This window comes from Bidens hawaiensis, unplaced genomic scaffold (genome assembly GCF_021521415.1).
Source record: "Bidens hawaiensis isolate Kalapana, Puna unplaced genomic scaffold, B.hawaiensis_p1.1 tig00008321_1, whole genome shotgun sequence".
NCBI lineage: Eukaryota > Viridiplantae > Streptophyta > Magnoliopsida > Asterales > Asteraceae > Bidens > Bidens hawaiensis.
This window is the reverse complement of record NW_027491591.1, coordinates 591,143-616,844: the sequence shown is the minus strand read 5'-3', so window position 1 is coordinate 616,844 and position 25,702 is coordinate 591,143. Positions and strand designations below refer to the sequence as shown.

General features: G+C 33.5%; 2 non-coding genes and 1 pseudogene across 3 annotated transcripts; 1 reads left to right on the top strand and 2 right to left on the bottom strand.

Moving 5' to 3' along the window:
• Window positions 1–2,942: 2,942 nt before the first annotated feature.
• LOC143637521 (small nucleolar RNA Z102/R77) lies at window positions 2,943–3,028 on the bottom strand. The gene has a single exon (XR_013154444.1). It is a non-coding gene; the product is annotated as a small nucleolar RNA Z102/R77 (small nucleolar RNA).
• Window positions 3,029–3,085: 57 nt separating this feature from the next.
• On the bottom strand, window positions 3,086–3,172 carry LOC143637520 (small nucleolar RNA Z102/R77). Its single transcript, XR_013154443.1, has one exon. It is a non-coding gene; the product is annotated as a small nucleolar RNA Z102/R77 (small nucleolar RNA).
• Window positions 3,173–10,574: 7,402 nt separating this feature from the next.
• Window positions 10,575–21,106, top strand: LOC143637511 (type IV inositol polyphosphate 5-phosphatase 9-like; annotated as a pseudogene). Its single transcript, XR_013154440.1, has 11 exons — window positions 10,575–11,129; window positions 11,214–11,316; window positions 11,989–12,049; window positions 12,206–12,310; window positions 15,230–15,629; window positions 15,930–16,114; window positions 16,259–16,366; window positions 16,594–16,724; window positions 16,813–17,002; window positions 19,728–19,846; window positions 20,936–21,106. The product of XR_013154440.1 is annotated as a type IV inositol polyphosphate 5-phosphatase 9-like (transcript).
• Window positions 21,107–25,702: the final 4,596 nt, after the last annotated feature.

Sequence of the window (25,702 nt, the reverse complement as noted above, 5' to 3'; positions counted from 1 at the left end):
CTTGAGTTGAAGGTCTTCAAGTCTCTTGATTCACATATATTTGCTCATTAAATGCAAAAATATTTTGTTCAATTAACGGTCAAAAGAAGATTTATTTTTAGACAGGCACACCAAACCAATTAGCCAAATTAAACGCTTTTGAAATATAATTCAAACTGAGTTAAAAGAAAAACTCTGTATTATTTATTTTCATTATCACTATACACACTTTTATACCTATTCCTATGATTCGTGATTGAAATCAAATTTACGTAACCTTCCGGTCAGTTGAGGACTCGGGACGCCCAACGGTGACGCACATTGGATTTGTTTTCATAGACCCTTTTTCTGTAAACTACATTTTACATAAACCGAAATGACTATTACCTTCGTAACTTTTTGAAAAAATTATCTCCTCATGTAACATTCTGAATTTCAGTCATGATAAACTAAAAAATAGTTGTGTATTTATCTTATATTGATGTAAACTCACCAATCCATCTTTATGTATTTATCTTATATTAGTATGCCATAGAACTTATTTGACTTAAGGTCAAGTATGAGAAAATAAAAAAATTAACTTGATAAACCGATTTAAAAGTGAGTATGCTGGTATTAGTGTATTATAAGTTTTAAGATTTATATAAGGAATTACTCCATAAAATAGTAACCAACTTTTAAATTTGTTCCAATCAGGTCACTGATAAAAACTTTTGTTTCAATCAGGTCATTGAACTTTCATTTTTGTTCCAATCCTAGATATTTTACCTGAATAGCAGATAATCTAGGTTTTTTTTTAATTTGTCAATGTTTTTACGTTGCATAATAACTTTTAAATGTTGCGAAAATTAGTAAAAATACGAAATATAATTTTTAAATTCCGAAAATTTGCAAAAAAAAGTTCGGAAAATTGAGGTTCGGGTTAGAACGGGTCAAAATGGGTTTCGGGTCAGTTTTTTTTAACCAACGAATCAGCGTGTTTTTAACACGTTACAGCTCGTTTTAACAGCAAAAGCTCGTTTAGGCGATTTTTTCAGTGCTGAAACGAACTGAAAAATCGCTTAAACGAGCTGTTAAGTGCTGAAACGAACTTAAAATCGCTTAAACAAGCTGTTAAGTGCTGAAACGAACTGAAAAATAGCTTAAAGGAGCTGTTAGGTGCTGAAACAAAATAAAAAATCGCTTAAACGAGCTATTGGGTGCTGAAACGAACTTAAAAATCGCTTAAACAAGCTGTTAGATGCTGAAACGAACTTAAAAAATCGCTTAAACGAGCTGTTAGATGCTGAAACAAACTTAAAAATCGCTTAAACGAGCTGTTAGGTGCTGAAACAAACTAAAAATCGCTTAAACGAGCTGTTAGGTGCTGAAACGAACTGAAAAATCGCTTAAACGAGCTGTTAGGTGCTGAAACAAACTAAAAATTGCTTAAATGAGCTGTTAAGTGCTGAAACGAACTTAAAAAATCGTTTAAACGAGCTTTTTGCTGTTAAAACGAGCTGTAACGTGTTGAAAACGCGCTGATTCGTTGGTTAAAAAAAACTGACCTGGAACCCGTTTTGACCCGTTCTAACCCGAACATCAATTTTCCGAACTGTTTTTTGCAAATTTTCGAAATTTTAAAATTATATTTCGCATTTTTACTAATTTTCGCAACCTTTAAAAGTTATTATCTAAAGTAAAAACATTAAAAAATTTAAAAGAAAGCCTAGATTACCTGCTATCTAGGTAAATTATCTATGATTGGAACAAAAATGAAAGTTTAATGACCTGATTGAAACAACTTTCAAAGTTGGTAACTATTTATTTTGTAAAATAATCCCTTTATATAATGGCAACATAACGGGTTAAGTCAAAACAATCTCACTAAATATGAAACGTGGCATGATTATTACAATTCTGAGTCACATGTTAGAGTAGAAATGCATAAATCAGTTTTTAAAATAAAACTGTTTTGATTTTTGGTTAACCAGGTAAAGTTCTATCTTTCTTTTTTTCGGTAACATGTCATTTGTGGCAGTCACCTCAGTTTTTATCGATGTGACCATTGTTAATAATGCATGTATGTATCCAAGAATCCAAGATCATACGTGAGTTTTCCATACTATAGATACCTTCCCTTCAGTATGTTGTTTTCTATCCATATTTCGTCTTCGATACAAGAAGCATGTTTGCATCCAAACACCAGATCCAAGTAATCCTACAAACAATTGCACAATCCCACTACTGTTGGAGGAGCCTCTCGTCTAACTTACAAAATACAACCACACAGAGTTGATCATTCCACTAGAACTCTAAAGGCTCACTACTTGGGTGCTAAATTGATCCGGTTTACTATTTCTACATCTCAAAGTATTACAAACATTAAGAAGCAAGTTTGAAGTTCACATTAAGCCAATACTTGATCATAACACCATTGTCTTATCCAAGTGTTGTGGGACCATCTTTTTTAAAAGATAATTATCAATCTCATGTAGAAAACAATGCATAAGAAGTTGTTTTTAATTTCTTTCAAAATTAATCTCAACCAACATTTAAGAACACGTTCTACACCCGGTACGTACAAGGGCGACTAATTTTGCAAAACCATAGCATTTTCATTTTCAAACACACTCAACTTGTTAAAAAATAAACATAGTTCAAAAAGTAGTATGTTTGGCTTGTAGTTAACGTTTTATAATAAGCCAGAAACCGATTTCATTATCCATCAGTTAAAAACCGGTTTTATTTCAGGTTTATATTATATATAAGCTCTACTCGATTCTGCAAAACTGGTTATAATTTTTTTTCATTTACAACAGCAAAAATCCGTATCTGGTGTTCAAGTGCACAAAATTTTATTTAAAAGTTTTAATACCAACTATGTGGATACTTAAAATTCCACAAAAACAGGAAAAAAATATCAAAAAAAGGTTTGAAATAAAAACAAAGATTGTGAACAAAAAACATATAAAAAGAGTGGAGAATGATCAGGTAGATCTAATACTAAAGTTAGCCATCATTCTGGCAAATCAAACCAATAGGGAATAACCTAATCATCACTTCATTCTCCATAACACAAATTAATAATAATAATAAAATATAAATGTTTGAAAAGAAAAGAATAGATTGATCAGATAGAGCTAATACATTGTTGCCATCATTCCGGCAGATCAAACCAATAGGGAAAACAATTTCCATCATCATCTTAATCGAAATACTTTACTATTGATAATCAAAAACAAAATCAATGAACAAAATTGTTTATAAAAAACCAAACATAACCTTAACCTTTAAGGTTAATATTTGTGTTTTGTAAGCCAAGGGGGAAGAATGATGTATGAAACCCTAGGATTCGTTTGTTTATATAGATAGATAAGACAACTATAAATTGCATAAGTGGGACTTGCAGAAAAGGCTAATTGCAAGTTCGACCCCTAAAGAAAGTAACAATAGACTAACTAACTCTTTCTTTTTAAACGACCAAGAATACATGTGGGACCGGAGAAGGATGGCAAGAAATTCATCAGATAGGTTTAAAAAAATTATCCAAATCATTTTAGTCCGGCCCAAATGTGGGACCAAAGAAGGATGGCAAGAAATGTTCCGACCGGTGATCGGTCGCAAATGTTCCGACCGGTGAAGCGGTCGCAAAATGTTTCGACCGGTGAAGCGGTCGCAAAATGTTCCGACCGGTGTTGCGGTCGCAAATCTTCCAACAACCACTTTTTTTTGCAACCAACCTGCACCTGACGATATTTTTTACACAATGCAGTAACAATTTTTTGCAAATAAATATTAAAATGTAAAATCATATAATTATAGATGCTAGCACGAATAAAACTATTAATTTCTATCAAAGATGATCAATACAAAATGTTATTCGAGTTCTATAAACAAATATAAAAATGTGTTATTCTAGCTATACACGCTATCTCGTAAACGCATTTATGAGTACAATCCTGAATATATTCCTGAAATATCTTCTTCTGCTCCTCGTGGCCTGCTTAACAAACAATTATTAATACTTTATACAAATATATAACCATATCTCACTTAACGAACAAACATAAATAAAAAACTTTCGTTCCTTCAATTGTTTGTTTTCGATTGTTTGTTCATTTAAAGTTAAACGAACGAACATGAACATGCTATGTCCGTGTTCGTTCAGTTCATTATAAGCCTAGCCCGAATTCATGATGTTTCAATAGTAATATTAAATTTTTAGAAAACATGATTTAAACTATTTAAGAGGTTTCATGCATTAGATATGACTTGGACAATTAACACGTTTGACATGTTGATGTCCTTTTTAAGCTTATGCTTTAAACTTTTGACCCGTTAGATAATGAAACACATTGATCCAAGTTCTAAGTTCTAAACGCCAATTGGTAAATGATTGACATCAAGATTACCTTTAATGACGCTTCCAGAAAATGCCAATTTAAATTCCAGCTACAAATATTAATTAATGTCGTATGAGCCTTGTATAAAAAACTTTACATAACCTAATTGCCAGCAGTAACTAAAGTGAGATAAAATTATTGAATATTGAAACTAAAATTAAAGTACCTTTAACAAGTGTTAGCCCATAAATAAACATGCAAATTGACTGTAATATTTGATGAGATGCATCTGAACCATACTCTAAAGTCTGAAGTAAAACAGAGGATGTTAGCATCTCTTGCTTCCAGACGTTGCATAAATAGTTTTCAGAATCTACACAAGGAACAGAGAATTAAGGTGTTAAATATTTCTAACTAGTAGCTCAAGTCTCGGCTAAAAGGTTGAATAAGCATAATTTAAACGAGCTTATTTCGTTTTTATTTCATGCAATTATGTTATCAACTTACGATCTCTTCTTAATCGATGCTAAAAGGTTGAATAAGCATAGTTTAAACGAGCTCACGTCTGGAAGCTTCACATAGCGAGCTTGAGAACGCTTCACGATATAATTTTATACCATATTAGCAGGCAACTATATACGGTATAAACAAACTCAGACACGCCGAACAATAATATTTAATTTAAAAAATATGTTTACTGTATCAGCTAAATAAAATAATGAGAGAGAAAGTAACACCTCAGTGAACTTTGATGCGAAAGCAAAAGTGCAACAGAGGAAGCAGCCCTGAAATAGTGAAATTAATTAAACTCGTATTATATCCTTATTGTCTACATTAATCTCTTCCAGCTCATCATATCTTCAACTATTTATCCATACAAACAATACCGTACTTATACATCTGTCACATCTTATAGATTTAAAGTAATCTTACGACTTGACCTGTTATGTAAATATTTTGCCCTTACACCTAATAATTATAAAACTCGACCCGTTACATAACTAAAAATTAGTAAGAGATCTTAACCGAATAATATTCCCGGCAGTGATTATGCCTTGATTTTAGGAATAGATTATAATCTCTTATTTATTGTGTATAATTTGTATATATCGTTTCCTAATTTACCGATTGTAATCTCCATATTTAAAGGGTATTGTAAATCAATGGAGATCATCAAGAATTCTCAACCATAAATACTTTTATGGTATCAGAGCTTCGGTTCTGAAAATCACCCACCTCTTCCCCTTCCTTTTTTTTTTCTGGCTATTTTCTTTGCACTGCTGCCACCATTATGACCACGACAGACGATCAGCAGTCTTCATCCTCTAACCCTAAGCCGCCACCAACCCTTCACCCTGCTTATTCCGTTGCAAACATTCAATCTAAAATCAGAACTCTTGACGGCACCAATATCACATACACCTCGTGGGTGAAGCTTTTTAAGTTTCACTCCATTGCCTACCGTGTCATTGATCACATCGATGACACACCACCCCCAGAACTCTCGGATCCTTCATTCACCGCCTGGAAAGAGATGGATGCATTGGTCTCCCAATGGTTTTACTTTACAGTTTCAGATGACCTGCTCACTCGCATCATTGACACCGAAGCCACGGCTCGGACCACCTGGCTAAAACTGGAACGCATCTTCCTCAGCAACAAGAAAGCAAAAGCTGCTGCCCTGGAAACCAGATTCGTGAATCTCACCCTCGCCGCTTGTAGTTCCATTGATGACTATTGCAAGCAACTGAAAGACCTCGCCAATCAATTAACAGATGTTGACCAGCCCGTCAGTGAATCTCGCCTGGTTCTGCAACTGGTCCGAGGCCTGTCCCCTGAGTTTGACACTACTGCCTCGCTGATAAACTCCCAGGATGCAGACTGGGATCGTGCCCGATCAATGTTGAACGACGAAGTCATCCGTCAGGCCGCGCGTCAACAGCAGACCTCTTCTGTCCTTGTTACTCCGACTGCTCAGAACATCCCCTCCCAAACTGCACCAGCCCAGCCACAATCGGACAGCAGCAATCAATCACACGAGGCATCCTTTCAGTCCAATTATAGGGGCCGTGGTCGGGGCAGAAACAACTCCCGAGGACGAGGCAGAGGTCGCAGCCACCGAGGAAATCCCACAGGGACCCCTTGGTCTTTCACACCTCCTTCTCCTAACCAGCCGTACCCTCAGTGGGCTTGATGGAATACCCCACCTTGCCCCTACCCAACTCAGAATACATGGCGCCCTAATCAGTCCCAAAACACACCCGCTGCCCACTACACGGGTTACCCAGGTCAGCAACTATACGGCTTAGCACCTGTTTTTCCTACAGCTTCACCAACCGGGTTTGATGCGTTGAGCCCTTCGGATCTCAGCCAAGCTTTCAACACTATGCAACTAAAATACAATGACCCGACTCAATATATGGACACCGGAGCCGAACGCCATGTCACTGACAACCGAGGTATGATTCGTCACCCTGACTCATTTCCTGTTAATACTAAACTTTTAGTCGGCAACGGACAGTGTTTACCAATTGAGGGTTCGGGTACTGGTTTCCTTCCCATTTTTAACCGAACTTATATCCTTCCAAACATCCTTTATAGTCCATAAGTCATTAAAAACTTATTGTCCGTCCGTCGATTCACTCGTGATAGCAAAAGAACCAATTTTGCTCCACCGAGAGATGCCGTCCTTGACACGTAGTGATCACGGTTCATTTTCAGATTCTTGAATTATAAAAAATAAAAAAATTTAAAGTCTATTCAAAAACATAGAAGCATAAGAAATCTGATACTAAATTACCTCATAATGCCACTGTTGAGGAGTCAATTAAGTCCACTTAGGTAATTGTGATTCTCAAATGAGAAGCCTATACGTGGGTATCTGAAGCAGAAATAAAATATGAATTAACAAATAGATAATAAAATTAAAACAAACTTATGTATGTTAAGAATAAATATTTTATGCTTATGAATGACAGGATATTCAAATGCCAACATGAGATCAAAAATGTGGCTTAGCATTTTGAAATGTTACATTAGGGGGTAAAAGCTGACTTGAAATTTTCAAGATACATTATACCAAGTGTAGGTGGTTTCCCAAAACCTTGTGCAAATCTTTCACAACTGACTTAAAAGGTTTCAACATATATTAAAAGTTTCCACTCATTGTTTCCATGAATTGATCAGCAAGACTTAAACATCAAACAAATCTATTTAGCCAAACATTGCAAAAAAGAACATTGTAAATACAAGAGGTTGCGGTTTCGACCCGTTTACTAATAAATGAGTCGATTTGAGTGTATTTTTCTAACGAATGAAACCTCCTTGTTAAATAATTCTATATTCAGAAAATAGATTAACATTGTAACTATAAAACTTTTAGAAAGCATATTTGACACACTATATTTACCCATTTTACCCAAACCCAATGTGGCCCGAATCTGTTTTGGAAAGCATGTTGGACATTAAATTATTGTCATCCATTGTTGTTGTAGGTCAGTGTTTGATGCATATTCAAGATGACAATATCATGGATCAAATATTATATTCCGAGCCACTTTGAGATGTGAGCACATAGAGAAGGATTACTTACTGCAATCCAACAATGCTAAATACGAAAAAGCAAAAAATTAATAACAAAAAGTCTAGCAATTTGAGTTAGGCCAACATATTAAGTATGGAATATTACCTGAGTACGTTACTCCATTTGTTTTGTAGTTCAATTTCTTGGGTTATAGCTTATAAAACTCCTGCAGTAGTTATTTTCTTATTTACTGAGCTCCCATGTTGTAATCAGTCCTCTCAAGAACAATGAACATTAAAAATTGTTTATGTTCATTTCAACTTGGCTCTGCAATAATTAAAGACGCTAAAGTCAATGATATAAAACTAATAAATTCAAAATCTCACCTCAATTCCAAGTAGAGATTTCACATGTTCAACCTGTTGATACAAGTAAAGATGACGAGAAAAAATCAAACAACAAATACATATTTTTCTTTTAAATATTAACCGATGTAGCTGATTAGTGCCCCTTGGCAAAAACCCTAAATGCAATATAAATCAAAAAAACACCGAGTTGTTACCTTGAAGATATGGCACAAACGCTTAATTCGAGCAGAAACTGAAACATGCGGTTGTGAATCAATAATTATTAATTTATAGATCAGGGAGGAGAGTATCGAATGGAACATAGGCTTTTAGTGTTGAACTGATGACTTGTGTGCGTTCCAGAGTCAAATGTTTCTGCTAATTCTTGAGGGAGGCATCTGTCATTGAATTCTTCGTTAATCGATCTCTTTATAAATCCCTTTGTTTGTAGCGCTTACCAGCTACTGGAACAAGGAGACGTGGGGGATGAATAAAACTGTGGGAGCGTATGAAAGAGAGAACCAAACCGTTCACAACTGCCCCTTCTAGAAGCTTTCAAAGGACTTTGTAGGGCTGAGATTGTATGTTGAAGACTTTAAACGGCTGTGATTTTCCCAAATGTTGGTTACAACATTGGGGAACAATAAAATATATAACATCACAAACAAAATCATGACTAAAAATATATAAACTGCAAAGAATAATTAAGCAACTTTAATCTAAGTTAGAAAAATAACCTTGTCATCATTATTAGGATGGATACTTGAAACATATATGTAGCAAAAAACTACAGGTGGTAAAATTTTCAGCAAACTCCTAAGATTGGTTCTTGCTTCCATGGTTGAGTTAATAGATTTAATATATAAAAAGCATGTTAGATGATCACATTACCAAAACTTATTTTAATAACAGAGATCATAGATCCCAATATCACCTCATTTTAACTTACTGTATACTTAAATCATAGACTTTACACAAATCCAACACTAAATGCATGTAAAAATTTGATCAGCAAACACATAAAACTTCGATTAGCAAATACACGGAGAATGAAATTAAAAAGATATGGCAGATTATACACAAATACAACACTAAAAGCCTATAAAACATTGATTAACAGATGAATTAACAGAAATTAGAACAATTATGACAGTCTCCTCTAACATGAGCCTTATTCTGAACCTAATTCGATAAATTCTCACAAGCATCTACAATTGTTACAGCTAGGGTTTCAAATCAAGCATATATATTACTTAGCATACATGCCACACGTAGATAAACATGCACAGGTATAATAGAAGCATAAATGAACGTATCATATCATACAATAGAAACTGAAAGCTAATGAATAATAGAACGAACCTGCTTGTTATAGATATTTAATTCAATAGATGTTAAACAAGTACCAAAGTCCGAGCAACAACCCAAGCACTACGTTTCTGCAAACTTTGACTTCACAAACGCCGCCGCATTGCCGCCATTTCACAATCAGGTACAAGTGCCGCTTTAACCTTGAGGACAGGCAGTCAATTGACGGTTAATTGGGCGAAAATTGACGGAAGATAGGTAGGGTTTATGCCTGTGATTACGAAGTTAAGATTTGAAATCAAATTGGAGATCTCCATTAGGTAAAGCGATCGAGCATGTGGACTATGGATTGAAATCTAGGGTTTATCCGTGAAAACAGACTTATTGATATTTTAATTTTTATTTATTTTGTGACCACAGTGACAGTCGCAAATGTTGCGACCGATTTGCTTTGGTCGTTGAATTTGCCACCGCATCTTGTTTGGAAGGTAATTTTGCAACCGCGTTGACTTCGGTCGGTGATATGTGATCTTTTTCTTTTTGGTCGCAAAACAGTCGCAAATTTTGCAACCATTTATTTCGGTTGCAAAATTTTGGTAGCAATAGCCCACTTTTCTAGTAGTGTCGATAGCTCATACGCATATTTATTCATGTAATGGTGTTCTATTATTGGTTGCCGTATTTGATTGAATTTCACAAAATATAAACCTGTATAAGCACTTTGTTATACATAACGACTGAATCTTGCAAGGGCGTCTTTGAGGGTGTGTATGGTACCCATTTTCTATAAAGATCGTTGTCAAAAATTTAATGGGATGCGGTATCAAAATTTCGTGTGATCATTCGGGATTATATTTTATATATACTAAAAAAGTTTCACGGGGTGCGCCTGACCCCGTGGCTTCTACTATCATCCGTTTTTTAAATTTTCTGTTTACGATCTAAGAAGTATTGGTTTGCAAGAGATAAAGCGAGACAGGCCAAGAGGTGTTTTACATGTCATAGATTAGCATATTCTATGATTCTTTTTTTAAAAGTAAAGATAACTTTATTACAATCAAGGTGGAAATCCTGTTACTTGGTTTTAGTATTGATTCCTAAAAGCCGTACTTCAAAAAAATGTATTGATTCCTAAAAGCCGAGAAGCTATAAATATATACATTCTTGCCTTTTGGTATTTTATATTTCTGAGGATTCCGCAAGCTACTTTCAAAGAGCAATCATACTAAATATCAAGTAAATTATCTCTGTATTATCATTATTATTATATATTGTTATAAACATGTATCGCTTTTAGACCACGTGCATATGTTCTAATCTCAAAATAATCTTTGCGGATGTTGTTAATTACTTGTTATTAGTTTAATAATGGGAAGCAAATTACCGGTTCAGCTGAAAGTATTTGTGGACAATAAGAGGAAGAAAGTGATGTTCGCGGAAGCAGAACACGAGTTTGTTGAAATCCTGTTTAGGTTCCTAACTTTACCTCTTGCGAGCAACATGAAAAACACAACATGTTTCATCGTCACTGATGATCTAAATGTAATACCCGAAATGCTCGATACATGCATCACACTGCTTAATATTCTTGGTGTTGAATACATTGATTTGCTAGAAGAGAGAACCATGGCTTTTGGTATACGAGAGGTACTAATTACAAACTGCATGCATGCATGCATACTTTTATTAATTAAGTAGAAAATTATTAATTGTTTTTTTATATTGTTTCAGTTTTCAAGTTTACTCAAGTTGTCACAGGCCACAAATTCTCCTTTAACAAATTTGGTTATGGGGGAAACTAGACCATCATGTTGCATCGAAACTTGTGTAACAAGTAATTTACAATTAGTTTCAAGTTAATCTTGGTACTGTTGTTTAGGCGCTTGTAAACAAATCGAACGAAAACAAACCAGGCATGTTCGTGTTCCGAACAAGCACGATCGAACAAGAACAATTATAGAAATTAAACGAGGTTTCTTGTTTGTGTTCGTTCTTTACTTCTTTAAGAAAAGTGAAATGTTCATGTTCATTTATGTTCTTTCGTTAACAATATAAATAGACAACTTATATAATGAAAATGAATGGACATAATCAAACATAAATAAACTATAATTGAGCTAAACCAGTTAAAAGTAATGTGATAAATAGTATTAGGGTCTAAAAGTTACTAAAACTAGAATAAGTTGTAATTTGTCAAAAAGAAATTTAAATGAATATAAAAAAGAACGTAAACTGAAGTACTTAAGCAATTGTAAACCAATGGACATAAATGAACGAATATAAAAGAACTTAAAAGAATAGCGAAAATTCACGAACATAAATCAACAAATGAGACATAAGTTAGTGTTTGTTTATTCAGGTATATGAACAAAACTTTTGTTCATATTCTTTCGTTTATACAAACGAACCGCTTTCAGAATAGTTCACAAACTATTTACTCAGTTATTTACAGACCTACTACAGCTGTAACCGTACGTTGTGCTACTCATGTAAATTTGTTTTACAGAAGCGTTGACTTATGAGCCAAATATGGATTACAAATCACTCATTAAGTCAAAGGAACTCAGGTTATATATGATTCACATGTCACTCATTGAGACACTTTTTTTGGTTTATAACTTTATATCATGTTATATCATCATATTGTTGATCTAATATAATTAATGGCTCCTTAAAACTTTTAACTTATTGATTATTACTTGTGATATATGTTGTTAATTAAGAGTATCTGCTCATACTTGGAATATTGGAGGGCAACTTCCACCAGAGGACTTGGATATCAGAGAATTGTTTGATACTGAGAAACCTGCAGACATATATGTGTTTGGGTAAGTTTAGCCTTTTACTTTGAATATAACTGCATATTAATTATTTATATGGTGTTTAATAAAGCTAGAAAGTTGTAAACTCCTGAATATACTTTGGGTGACCTTTAAAACAATTTGTAGCTATTTTTGTATTTACCCGGCCGGGTTTTGCTTTTGGCTATTCCGTGCTAATAATTTTTTTTGTTGGTCGTTAAAAAAACGAAAAGAAAAACAAGAACAATAATTAAAACACAAAAAGATTTTTGTATTCAAGACCGCAACACAAAAACCAAAGACTGATTTAGAAGACTTGACTTCGTTTATATCTATGTAAAGCTACAACAACCATAGCTAATAGAATCCTACCGATAACGAAGCTTAATTTACATGGAGGCTATTGAAACGATTTCTAGAGAGGAAACATATATACAATTTTTCTAAAGTGTTGCGATGCTTCAACGATTACCACATTTCTGTTTCTAACTCCCAGATGCCATTAACCCTATTGACTCGATTTGCGGACTGCACAAATCGTCTATAGGCTTTGGTTTAACAAGTAACCCATTTGACTAGCTAGAATTTGACCCAACATAATATTACATGAATTGCCTTGACTCATTAACATAATTACATATATAAATAGAATTTTGTAAGCCCAAAAATGGATTAAATTAATTTCAACATCAATCTCCCTTAATTCATTTATTGAGTCATACAAAATCTTGTGCCTTGAATATTCTACTTGACCTTCTTAGTCCTCAAGGAGAACAAAGTCTTCTCCTTCTTCATGTTCTTCATCTATATAGGTCTTCACTTCTTCATACAGAGCACCTCCTTGAATTTCCCTAACATTCACATCTTCTTCCACGAGCATAGACCGCAACCCGAAGGAAAATCCCTTACGGCACTAACCTTCCTCCTTTTTGTCCGCTCATGATAGTATAGGTCATCCTCCACTCCTCCCTTACAAGTAACATGGTTTACTTCTGGTTCCATGCTAGCATTTGGTTCTTGATTCCTTGCCTTTTTCTTTTGCCACTGTGTACCGCCATACCAAAATCCGAATTGCTTACATAAACATGCATAAGATTAGCCCCATTCTCCTTTGGTAGACCCAACTTAATTGTAAGCAATTATGGACCACTTATTATTCGTTGAAGCCATTTTGTAGTATCCATTTCTCATAATTATGTAAAGATCCTATAGCTCAATTTCCATGTCACTTGGTTGTTTCATAAAGTAATTGGAAAACCATTTGACAAGCCTTACAAAATCTTTTAATTGGGTGATTCTTTAAATCCCTTTGATCCAAACCGAGAACATTTTTCTTCAGTTTTGACACATAATTCACACTAGGAATAATCATATATATATATATAGGGCAATTAAGAACCCCTTTGAGTTTTAAGAACTCGAAAGAACTCAGTGTAACGATTTTTTTTTCGAATTTTTTTACACATGCGTAATATACAATGTAAGTTACATACACGTAAAAGAATTACAGAATTTTTTACGCACCGAGTCGACTTTTTACACATGTGTAACGGACGTAAAAGTTAGTGTAACCACTTACATATTTATTCTCTCTTATACTTTGACTTTTTTGCCAGATTTAATCTCAACCACATAGTCCAATCCATTTAATTAAATGTGTGGCCTAGAATTGAGTTCTTAAGTTCTTAAAACTCAACATTGTTCTCAAAATTATGTAGGAGAGAGAAAAAATATGTAATTGGTTACACTAACTTTTACGTCCCTCCCCTATGTTGAGTTTTAAGAACTTAAGAACTCAATTCTAGGCCACACATTTAATTAAATGGATTGGAATATGTGGTTGAGATTAAATCTGACAAAAAAGTCAAAGTATGAGAGATAATAAATATGTAAGTGGTTACACTATGTGAACAACATATCATACTCATTATGAACACCTTCACTTCTCTTGTTCCTTATGTGAACAACATATCATACTCATTAGTTCTAGTTTCAATACTAAAAGTCTAAAACAGTCTTTCAGTTTCGTGAACATACTCTTATTCCCACCGCCGACTCAGGCTAGGAGGTGTACGTTGCGGGCCTCTACGGTCGCTTAAAGCCCGGCCAATCTTGCAAGGGTCCAAAATTTTTAAAACACGCGCGCGCACACACATACAATTTAAGAACAATATAAACAATTAAATTAACCAGCAGATGTCTTAAAATTCCTTATTTGTTTTAAAACCCAACAATAACATATTAATATAGGAACCCAATAGTCCAAGACACAATTATACATTTAAGTAGGTCTATTACACATAATAGCTTATTAAACATTACATAAATAAACATGTTAATGGACTAAGCAGTAGTCGAGTATTTCAGTTTGGGTGGTATGGCCACGGTGGGAATTGAAGTTTGTATAACTTTGTTTTGTTTATTGTTTAACTTTGTAGTATTTTTGTTTATTTCTACAATAACTTTGTTTTGTTTATTGTTATCACAATTATCGTTGATGTCTTGGTTAAACTTTTTATATTTTTTGAAACGTAGTGATGCTTCAATGATAACCACATTTCCGTTTCTAACTCTCAGACGCTGTTAACCTTAGACGGACTTCACAAATTTTCTACGTGCGTTAGTTTAACAACCAACCCATTTGACTAGAATTTGATCCAACATAATACATAACTTGTCTCTTGACCTATTAAGATAAGGAAACAGAACTTTATAAGGCAGAAAATGGATTAATAAATGGATTAATTTTCTTATATCTTGTGTGTATCAAAGAAGCTAACAAGATTGCATTTTATGGAATATGTAGGCACCATGTTTTAGTTTTAATTTTCTATTTCTCTCAAAAATATGTTCATTTCAATTGGGTTTATGTTTAAAGTTATATTATATTTTGCATACAAGCAAGCCTACTTATTTTTACTCCTAACACACATTCTTTCCTTGCAGTTTCCAGGAAATCATACCTTTGGAAGCTGGCTATGTTATTGGTTCGGAAGATACCCGTCCTATTCCAATATGGGAAAACATCATTTGTGACACCCTAAACAATATTTGACCTACAAAATCCGAATGTATCGCTTTTGCAACAACAGAAAGTAACAGCAACACTGAGGTGCCAGTATACACATTTAGCGAATCCGCAACAATAGATTCCAAAGGAACTGCAGAAGACTTTGTTGATTCTCATACGTACCAAAAAAGAAAATCACAATATTTCAAAATAGTAAGCAAGCAAATGGTTGGCATTTTTATTACCATTTGGGCTCATAGAAGCTTGAGGAGGCATATAGAGAATACAGATGTGTCAATCGTTGGTTGTGGTAAAAAAGGCTTCATAGGTAACAAGGTTTGTTTCTTCTTTCGTTTTGAAACTTTTAGTACAAGTTACTAAGAAACATTTTGGATGACAATGATTATGTGACGCGGAGTACGATAACTGCGCACTTGTAGTAAACTATTTGTAAAAGATATGTTGATGTACTTTTGTTGTTTGAAGTTGTATAATATAACAACATAATATTTTTTTTTTTCAGTGTTTAGAAAATTTTACTATTTAAGATCTTAAAAAGTAAAACATCAAAATTTTTAATTCTCTTTATATAACTCGATGTTGATTATTTGCAATGATTTTGTGTTTCTTTTGTAGGGGTCTATATCAGTGAGTATGTCCATATATCAGACAAATTTCTGTTTCATATGCACTCATTTATCAGCTGGTGAAAGGGACATTGATTTTGCTAAAAGGAATGCTGATGTGGAAGATATATGTAGAAGAACATGTTTTAACTCAATGTCAAAAGAAGCACTTCCAAGGAGCATTAAAGATCATGAGTAAGTTTAGTATTTAGATATGTTTGTTTTCTCTTTTTGTTGCTAATTTCATATTTAAAGCTTACCTATGCTTGGATAGTTGGATATATGATAAATGTGTTTTTAATACTGTACTTCAAATAAATTACTTTTGTAATTTTTCAGGCGAATTATTTGGTTGGGAGATCTTAATTACCGTTTAATCTGTCATATGACGAAACATGTGATTTTATTTCCAAAAGTCCATGGTCCAAGCTGCAAGAGAGTGATCAGGTACGTTATGATATGAAAATTGAAGCAATTTATGAGGTTGTGTGTATTAAAAATACACATTTGGAAAACTTTTTACTCCTTTGACCTGTTAGCCATTTTAGCCAAAAAAAAAACATAAATTTGACCTCTTTTGACATGCTAGCTAACAAAACACAACCTGAATACACCTGTTTGATCTAACTAGCACTTTTTCATTTTTACCTAAAAAATTTACAATAAATTTGTAGCTAAAATTAGGGGGAGCATTTGACGAGTGGACAGAAGGCGTTTTAAATTTTCCACCAACTTACAAATACGAGCCAAATTCAGATATATATTATGGCAAAGACCCTAAAGTTGGTAGGCGCACTCCCGCATGGTATGGCCATAATTTAGCGATATATCTAATTTTAATCGTTAATTATTCTTATATCATACTCTTTTGCTAATCCATATGTTTTCTTCAGGTGTGACCGTATACTTTCATATGGAAAGGGGATACGACAACTGAGCTACAAACGAACTGAGAATAGATTCTCGGACCATAGGCCTGTTTCTGCATCATATTGAATTGTTTTAATTATCAAAACCTACATCAGGGCCTTACATTTACTATTGAATAAATGGAAAACTATGGATCGATTATGATCATAACAGGTTAGTTTCTTTAGTTTCTAGAGGTAGTAAAATGGACGAGTAAAGTAACATGTTAAAATTAGGTCGGGTTGTTTTACCGAAACACTTTTTTTTTGTGAAAATTTATTTTTTTTCCCATTAAGATATTAAATTTTGGAAAAAAACATCAAAGATGTATTTTTTTTACCGACGATTTAAGATGTAATTAGATTAAGAAAAATTAATTATCTTAATTAAACATTCTCACATTTCGATATTGACGTTCTATTATGGCAGGTTGCATCTAGCTAACTGTAATAACTAGCTGCTTTGTTCACATGTTGAAACATGTTATCCAGTGAGGTGATCATGTAATTTGGCTCAATATTCTGTACTCAAAACCATATGTTATATTGTTTGCTAATTGTGATAAAGGGTTTTAATGTTATGTAACATAATTATTGGAACATATATAAAGTATAGACTAACATCAACTCTTGGTAGTGTCTGAAACCATCAAAACAACTCATGTTCGAGTTCCGCGCAATGCACGGTTTGGTTAAATTTTTATTTTGATCTCTCATTTATTATTTTATAATTTTAATAATATAACTAATTACGCAAAAGAAAAAGAAGGGAGCCAACCCTGAACCCTCTAGAGAGCAATGAGCATGTACAACGGTGCCAATGTGGCACCGTCTGAATCCAACTGGAAATAGTTGACACAAGAATATTAAACTTTACCGATGTGGTATAGGCTTTTGGTTGAGAGTTAAAAATAAAGTTTGCAGATACAAATAAGAGACAGACTCCACGTAACCAATAAATATATGATAGCTTTCTTGAATTCTTGCTATATATATCCACCAACTCATTAAGGCACTAACCAACAAATATTATATTAGTAGAAAACAAGTTGTATAAATAACCATTTCTATTATGCTTGTGTCCATTTATTTTAATTACAAAAATAATTTGTTTATATACAAAGTACATAATTTTAGAAAAATACAAAGTATGAACAAAAAGTTTTAAAAATGTTTGGGTTATTCATTAAAAGTATAAGAATATTATTATTTTTCCATAAATTCATTAAATACATACGAAGTATTAAAAAAAATATTATAAAGTAATTTGATTTATGTTACGTAATTGTGAAAGTAGGTGAATGTGGATAGTTAGGTGGAGGTTTGTTGTTGTGAAGAAAGTATGAGTTTTGTTAAAAGTTTGAAATATGACGTGACGTTGATACGACTGTTTGTAAAAAAAGGTTGTTGTAGATGTTTTAACATAGCAACGTCCAAAGGCCCAAGTTTAGTAGGACCAAAGTCTTTTTCAACTAATACTATTCGGTATCCACATACTCTTTATTTATTTTAACAAAAATGGATTGATAATATTTTTTTTATTAAACTATCATGTGTCTTTGAATGAAAAGTTATTAAATACTCGAACTCTACCTGACACTGACGCGACGTGACGTAACGATACCATACATTTTGGTGTAAAAGGAATAAACACAAGAGTCTACATACAACGTCCAGCCCAATAACAAAATCCCATTGTCCTCTTTTTATGTCCAAATTAATTTATGTTAAGTTTCAGGTGTAATTTATGATAGTAATTTATGATATTGTTTCAACGGCTTTTTCCTTAATTCTCAGCCTTAGATTGTCCATAAAATTAAATCACTTAAACAGCAGTTACATGGCAGTTTCACATCCTCTACAGTATTTCACCAACATCTATCACAGCAACAAAACCATAATCGACGACCTGACTCTCGAATTCTACCTTTAACCTACTCGATTCACTTATTTGAATCCATAATCGACGTATACAGGTATCATACGCCCTATTTCGTGTGTTCGTACATCAATTCCTCTAAATATTTCATACTTTTGATCTAATAGTTCATGTTTTAATCCATAAGGTTCATGTGTAAACATTTAGACGCCTCACTTTTATGTCTTTGTATACGAATTGCTAAATGTTTATAGACATGTAATACAAACACTTAGAGCTTTTTTGTTCTCTTAACTTTTTGCATATATTGTTACAAAAATATACATTACATTGATGATCTTATTTGTGAGATAAAACAATTAACTTTTACTTCTTTTTATATTCATAGTAAAGCAGTTCTTTATATATTTACAGTGAAGCACTTCTTTTATTGCTATGTTTTATGAATAAAGTTCTATAAGAAAAATGGAAAACATAAAACAACATGTTGCATATTTTGTACTGTGCAGTTGAAACAATTTTTGAGAATATCATAGCAATAGTAGCAACTTGACATTGTTATTAAGTGTTCATTATAACTTAATATCTTATAAAATTTCCTTTTTAATAGCAGGGTGTCAAGATCGGTCTTTGATTCTAATTGGAAGGTAATTTTCTGTTTAATATATAAGGTAGTTTGACCTGTTTTCTTTTTTAGAGTAATATTTTGGTTTTACCCGTTTGACTCATTCGAGATAAAACATAACCCGGTTTTGACTCGTTAGAGATTAAACAAAACCTGATTTGACCTGTTAGAGATACAACGTAACCCGTATCGATCTGCAAAAAACTAAATAATTGATGATATATCTGTAGAAACCCCAAATGAAACCTTGGTTGATTCCAGTATCACAGTATGAATGAGTGAGTGGTGTGTGAGGTGTTCTTAGTTGGTTTTAGGGCGAGACAACCGTAAAGTGCTATATAGTTCTTATTGCCTGGAATATTTTGTTGTTTACAAAGAGAATGTACATATTTATAGGGTCCGGGAGGAATCTTTTCCCCGGACCGTTAATACTAAGCCCTACCCTATTATCCAACGGTCTCTCTTCTTCTTTGACTTTGGATGGGAGCTCGCTATTATCCGCTGGACATCTCCAGGTATCTTCAGTGTACATGATGCTTCAGACCTGGCTTCTCTTCAGTCCTCCAGTCTGCGACATTGCTGACCTGGTCTTTGTCCGAATACACATCGAGCTTGTTGGGCTGGGTTTCTTCTCTTGGGCTGATTTGCTTTAATGACAACTTTGGCTTTGTTGGGCCAAGTTTGAGGTACCCTCTTCAAGTCCCCCAGTCTATTATTTTTGTTATTTATGACAAAAGTAATAGACTTGTTATGAGTCTGCCTTCCGTCTTGATCTTGTCTCATTTCCCACATCTTTTCATTTGGCATTCCTATTACCGCGAACGACCCCTCAAAAGCGTAGCCCATTCGGACGTTCCCTTGGGCCTACCACGGCCCAACCCCATTTATAGTTCAAAGGTTGAGGCGGTGAAACGTGTGGTCTTAATCTAATTACACGCCTCCCTATGTGGTAATTAAACCCTGATTTATCATCCCATCATTCATAACTTTTTCACCCACCTTCCCTCTTTTCTCACGTCTTCCATAATTCTCCTGCAACTTTTCCCTTTCTCGGCCGATCTCTCCTTCCCTTACTCCCCGACCATGTTAGTGTTTATTAACCCTTACTTTTCATCGTCTTCTCTTCTATCATGAGCCGAGAGGGCTTGTCTTCGATCACCTCTGAACTCACTAAAGAGAAAATGCTCACCCTGTGTTCACAATATCGCATTCCCTTATCTTTATCTCCGATCTTACCAGAACCTCATGAAACGGCTATAAGCCGTCCTAATCTCATTACGATGTATACGAAGAACCTAGAGTGTGCGAACATTTGGTTTCCACTTACTGATTTTCAAATGGCCTTGCTAAAGTTCCACATGCTAGGGTTTTCCCAAGTACATCCTTTGGGTTTCTTACGGGTCACCCCTTTTGAGGTTGCTTGTCGGGCAATGGATGATTTTGCGACCGTACTTTTAAAATCTCCTAAATTATATTATATCTTTCCAATGTTTATTAAATGCTATCTATCAACCATTGAAGATTGCTTGCAACACAAAGCGATCTACTTTTTATATAAACAAGTTAATATTGTGATATGTTCTGTAATACTAATGAGTTTACAGGGATTTAGGTTTAGGCTGGTGGGCCATTCACTTGGTGGCGCGATTGCTTCAATGCTAGTTGTAATGATCCGAAAGAAGATACCTGAGGAGTTGGGTTTTAGTCCCGAGATTGTAACAGCGGTTGGATACGGGAGCCCACCTTGTGTTTCTAGAGAGCTTGCTGAATGCTGACATGATTATGTTTCAACCGTTTGCATGCAGGTTAGTATATGAAATTATTGATTCAATTGTTTGGAATATTTAACCAGGGAACATGTCACAGCTTCTGATATGATTTATGAAAGCTTAGAGAAGTTTATGGATTGCTAATGGGCTATTTGCATAGAAAAGTAACCATTTTTGGTCTAATTTTATGGTAACTGTCACACCCCGACCAAAGGCGGAACATGCCGGGGTGCAACGTGATTGGACAAATACACAAGACACTATTTAACGTGACAATATTTAATCAACTCATTTATTTCATAAATCAATAATCAACACCTCTCGTTCACACAAACAAATTTAATACAAGTAACATTTATATTGTTCGTTTTACTAATACCCTAATAGTCTTGGTAACGTTTCTCATCAAGTCCTCGAGTCAACAAAAGTCAAATCTGTAACATTTCATAAAATAAAGTTTGTCAACACAAAGGTTGGTGAGCAATTCATAAGTTTGAGCATATAAATATATAGTAATAAAAGCCACAAAACTTGTATACAAAAACAATAAATAAAAGCAACAACTTGGATAAATTGGCAATCGCTAATAGAATTACGTTAGCGCCACCTAGCTACAAGGGGTTACCAAGTAGTCTAGGATTTAATAGAATATCGTTAATTGCATTACGTTAACGACACCGTACTATAATAGAATACCAGATAGATCACGGATTTATAGACTTCCCCCATGACTGAAAGCGATAAACACATAAACATATAGCATAGAACACCAAATCAAGCAAGTATTTAAGTAATGTATACAATCACGTTTGTGGGTTTAAGATTCAAGTAAACAAAGCATTTAGTTTGATAAGTATGAAATGTCACCCCAAAACAGAAGATGGAAAAAGGGGTATGAAAGTACTCACCCCGATTGACGAATCGGGAAATAATAAATGATCGACAATTAGAAAGCTTTTAAACGACACGAACGAATCCGACTTGAAAGCTAATTGAAAACGAATAAATAAAATATATTAATGAACTTGAACTTTAGTTGAAATTACATTGAAACATTGGACGAGAAGGTTCGGTTGTTAATCGGGTTACCGGTTAGTTTATTAATGATTAGGGACTCGTACTTAATTGACAATTTAAAAATAAAATAATATTATTTTATTTGGGCTTTTAAATAATTACCAATATTAAATCGAAATAAACGGGTTTAAATTAAGAGTTCGGTTTTATAAAAATAAATAGATAATAAAGCTTATAATGATGTTATTAATTATAAAGATAGAAATGATAATAATGATTTTAAAATGTTATATATATATATATATATATATATATATATATTTATATTTAGATATATAAGATAAAGATGATAATAATACATAGAAATATTACCAATTGAGAAATGTTCTTAAAACTAATAATAGTAGTAGTAATAATAAATATAATAATAATTACTTTTGTTGTTGTATATATTATTAATAGTTTGATAAATTTTAATAGTAATAATTATTATTATTATAATAATTATATGTGCCATATTAATAATAACTAATACTTATAACATTTTAATAATAGTAGTATTAGTGATAAAAAGATATAACTCGAGTGATGATGACATTAAATGATAACTAGACCCGACATGGTTTCGGTTTAATAAAACAAGTGGATAATATTCGCAATAATATAATTTAATAATATTACTTAATAATCATAATAATAATAATCTATTGTTATGAAAATAATGATAATAATAATTGTTTTGTTAAACAATAATAATAATGATAATAATAATAATAATCTTGTTAATAATAATAATGATAATATTAATAATAATGTATACATATAATAATAAGTTAAACAAAATAATACTAATAATAATCTTTACATAGTAATGTTAGTATTAATAGTAATAAAATTTTGTTAAGTATAAAAATAACACCGAAACCGGTCTAGGATTAGACTCGAACCCGTTGTTCATCTTTTTCCCGATACAAACAATCCAATACCCATCCAAATCGTTTCAAAGAATATGACCGAAAGATAAAACCAATTATTAACAAGTTTAAATCCTATAATCGATATATAAAAACCAATAACGCCAAGGCCTAAATTTATATACCTTTTTGATGATGAGAAACATGGGTCGCCAAAGCCAAATTTCGGCCGGCAAACGAAAACGAAGAGAGAAGAGAGAGAGGGAGAGGGAGAGAGGGAAAGAGAGAGAGACGAGAGGGAGAGAGACGAGAGCAGAGAGAGCCGAGAGCAGAGAGAGACGGAGCCGGAGAGAGACGAAGATGGTGGTGCCACGGTGGCCGGCTTTCCGGTCGCCGGAAAAACGATCCTTGAGGGAGTGTCGTGCCAGAAACGCGAGGGAGGGGAGGAGAGTGCGGTTGGAGGTGTCGGTTTGAGGGAGGTGAGGTGGTGGTGCGTCGGAGAGAAGGAGAGTAAGGTGGCCGGCGGTGGTGTGTGTCGCCGGAGACGGGAAACAGGGGCCGGAAATCGGCTGGAGGGTGGGTGGCAGCTAGATGAATAAGATTAGGGTTAGGTTTTGTTTGTATATATAGGTGGGTATAAAAGTTACCCCTTTGGCCCCTCAAGTTTCAATAAATATTTAATATGAGGTTAAAGGTTTCCATGGCTTATAACGAGTTTTACGAAAATCAGTTTAAACCCTCTATGTTTTCTTAACGACACTATAATATGACAAACATCGATAATTATGGTCGAGGTATATAATAATATTATACAATAATTAAATAAGGTTTTAAAAGTATTGAGTCGGGTTTAAATATGAAAGTTTACAAAACGAATATAAATCGAGACTCAAATTTGACGAATGTCACAGTATCCACAACTTTTTAGAAATTTCGTCCCGAAATTAAAATAAAATCAAAGAAAAGTAATTACTAATTAATATTGTCTTTAGTAAGATAATTGCATGAACAATTTTTAAGCAAAAGAATAACGTCAAATCCTTGCATGACTCGAAAAACGCTACAAATGAGAATCATAATAAAGGCACTTATATATAGGATGTACCAGCGGCGTATCCACCATGTCTTTATCACTATTCGCATTTCTATCGTTTTTCTGCCATCATTCTCGGGTCTGAGTTATCGCACACAAGGGTACTAACTATGACTTCCATACGGGGATTTCGATAATTAAGTGTGCACCCAAAATTATTTAGATCGTCGTATGGTCCACATGGTTCGTCCATTGTGTGGTTTAAGAGACATATTTATTTTGAAATATTTAACATAGATGTGTAAATAAATTTGTTGGATTTTACCAATATTGACAAAACAGTACTAGCGGTTGAAATTTCGGGATTGACTTTTTTTTAGTAAGTAGGAAGATGAGATACATAAATGAAACAGTTCAAAGTTTTAGGATATAAACCAAGGCGATAATAACAATTCGGCTTAAATTAAGTAAGGATAATCAAATAAATATAAAAAAATTAGGGTAAACAATATGAGATAAGATCCGAAGTCCGAAATCATCAAGATAATTACCAAAGTCTATAAATTTCTAGAAGAAACATGTTAAATTCCCGGCTTTTCGCTACATGTTTCTTCTATATTAATATATAAAACATAACACAAATCAATTCATTAACATAAACTCAAAAATTATACTTGTGAAGATGACCGACACCAACAACTATGTTGAGAAGATTGTTAATGAATTTCTAGAAGAACATGTTAACTTGATGTGACAACATCAAATACGGTGTCCATTATTAAAGATCAAGTTTCAAAGTGCTTTACAGATCTCCAGTCTTACAACCTGGTTGTGTCCCAACTAACTGATAAGGTTCGTGATAAGTTTGTGGATTATGTTAATTTATAATTATTGATATTGTTGAAATATAATGTTGCTTCAATATTTTTCTTGCATAGGTGTCGGGCCTCCTTTTCTTCTAAAGGCTAACAAATCTTTTTTCTTGCAAGTTTAGATAAAATTTAACAACATAACCAAACTACCATTGAATCCTATTTTTCAACCTCTCATCGGCTTCAACCGAATTATAAGCTTGAATTACCACTTCGTCAATCTCCTTGCTGATAAGGGTTTACGTGTGAAAATAATCCACAAACTTATCACGAACCTTATCAGTTAGTTGGGGGCACAACCAGGTTCTAATACTGGAGATCTGTAAAGCATTTTGAAATTTGATATTTAATAACAGACAACGTATTATATGTTGTCACACCAAGATAACATGTTTCTTCCAGAAATTCATTAACAATCTTCTCAACATAGCTGTTGGTGTCAGTCATCTTCACAAGTATAATTTTTGAGTTTATGTTAGTGAATTGATTTGTGTTATGTTTATATATTAATATAGAAGAAACATGTAACGAAAAGCCGGGCATTTAATTTACAGTTGCACTTGGGACGCGTTTTTTGACTTAGATTTCCATTTTTCAAAAACCGTTCAAATACCATTCATAAACCGTTCATTTATATAACCTTTCACACTTCAATTCTATTTTATATATAGAGTTAGCAAGCATACACATCATACATAAACGTTTCATTATAGCAAAACAATCACCAAATATCAAGTTTGACGTATACAATAAACGAATTGGATCA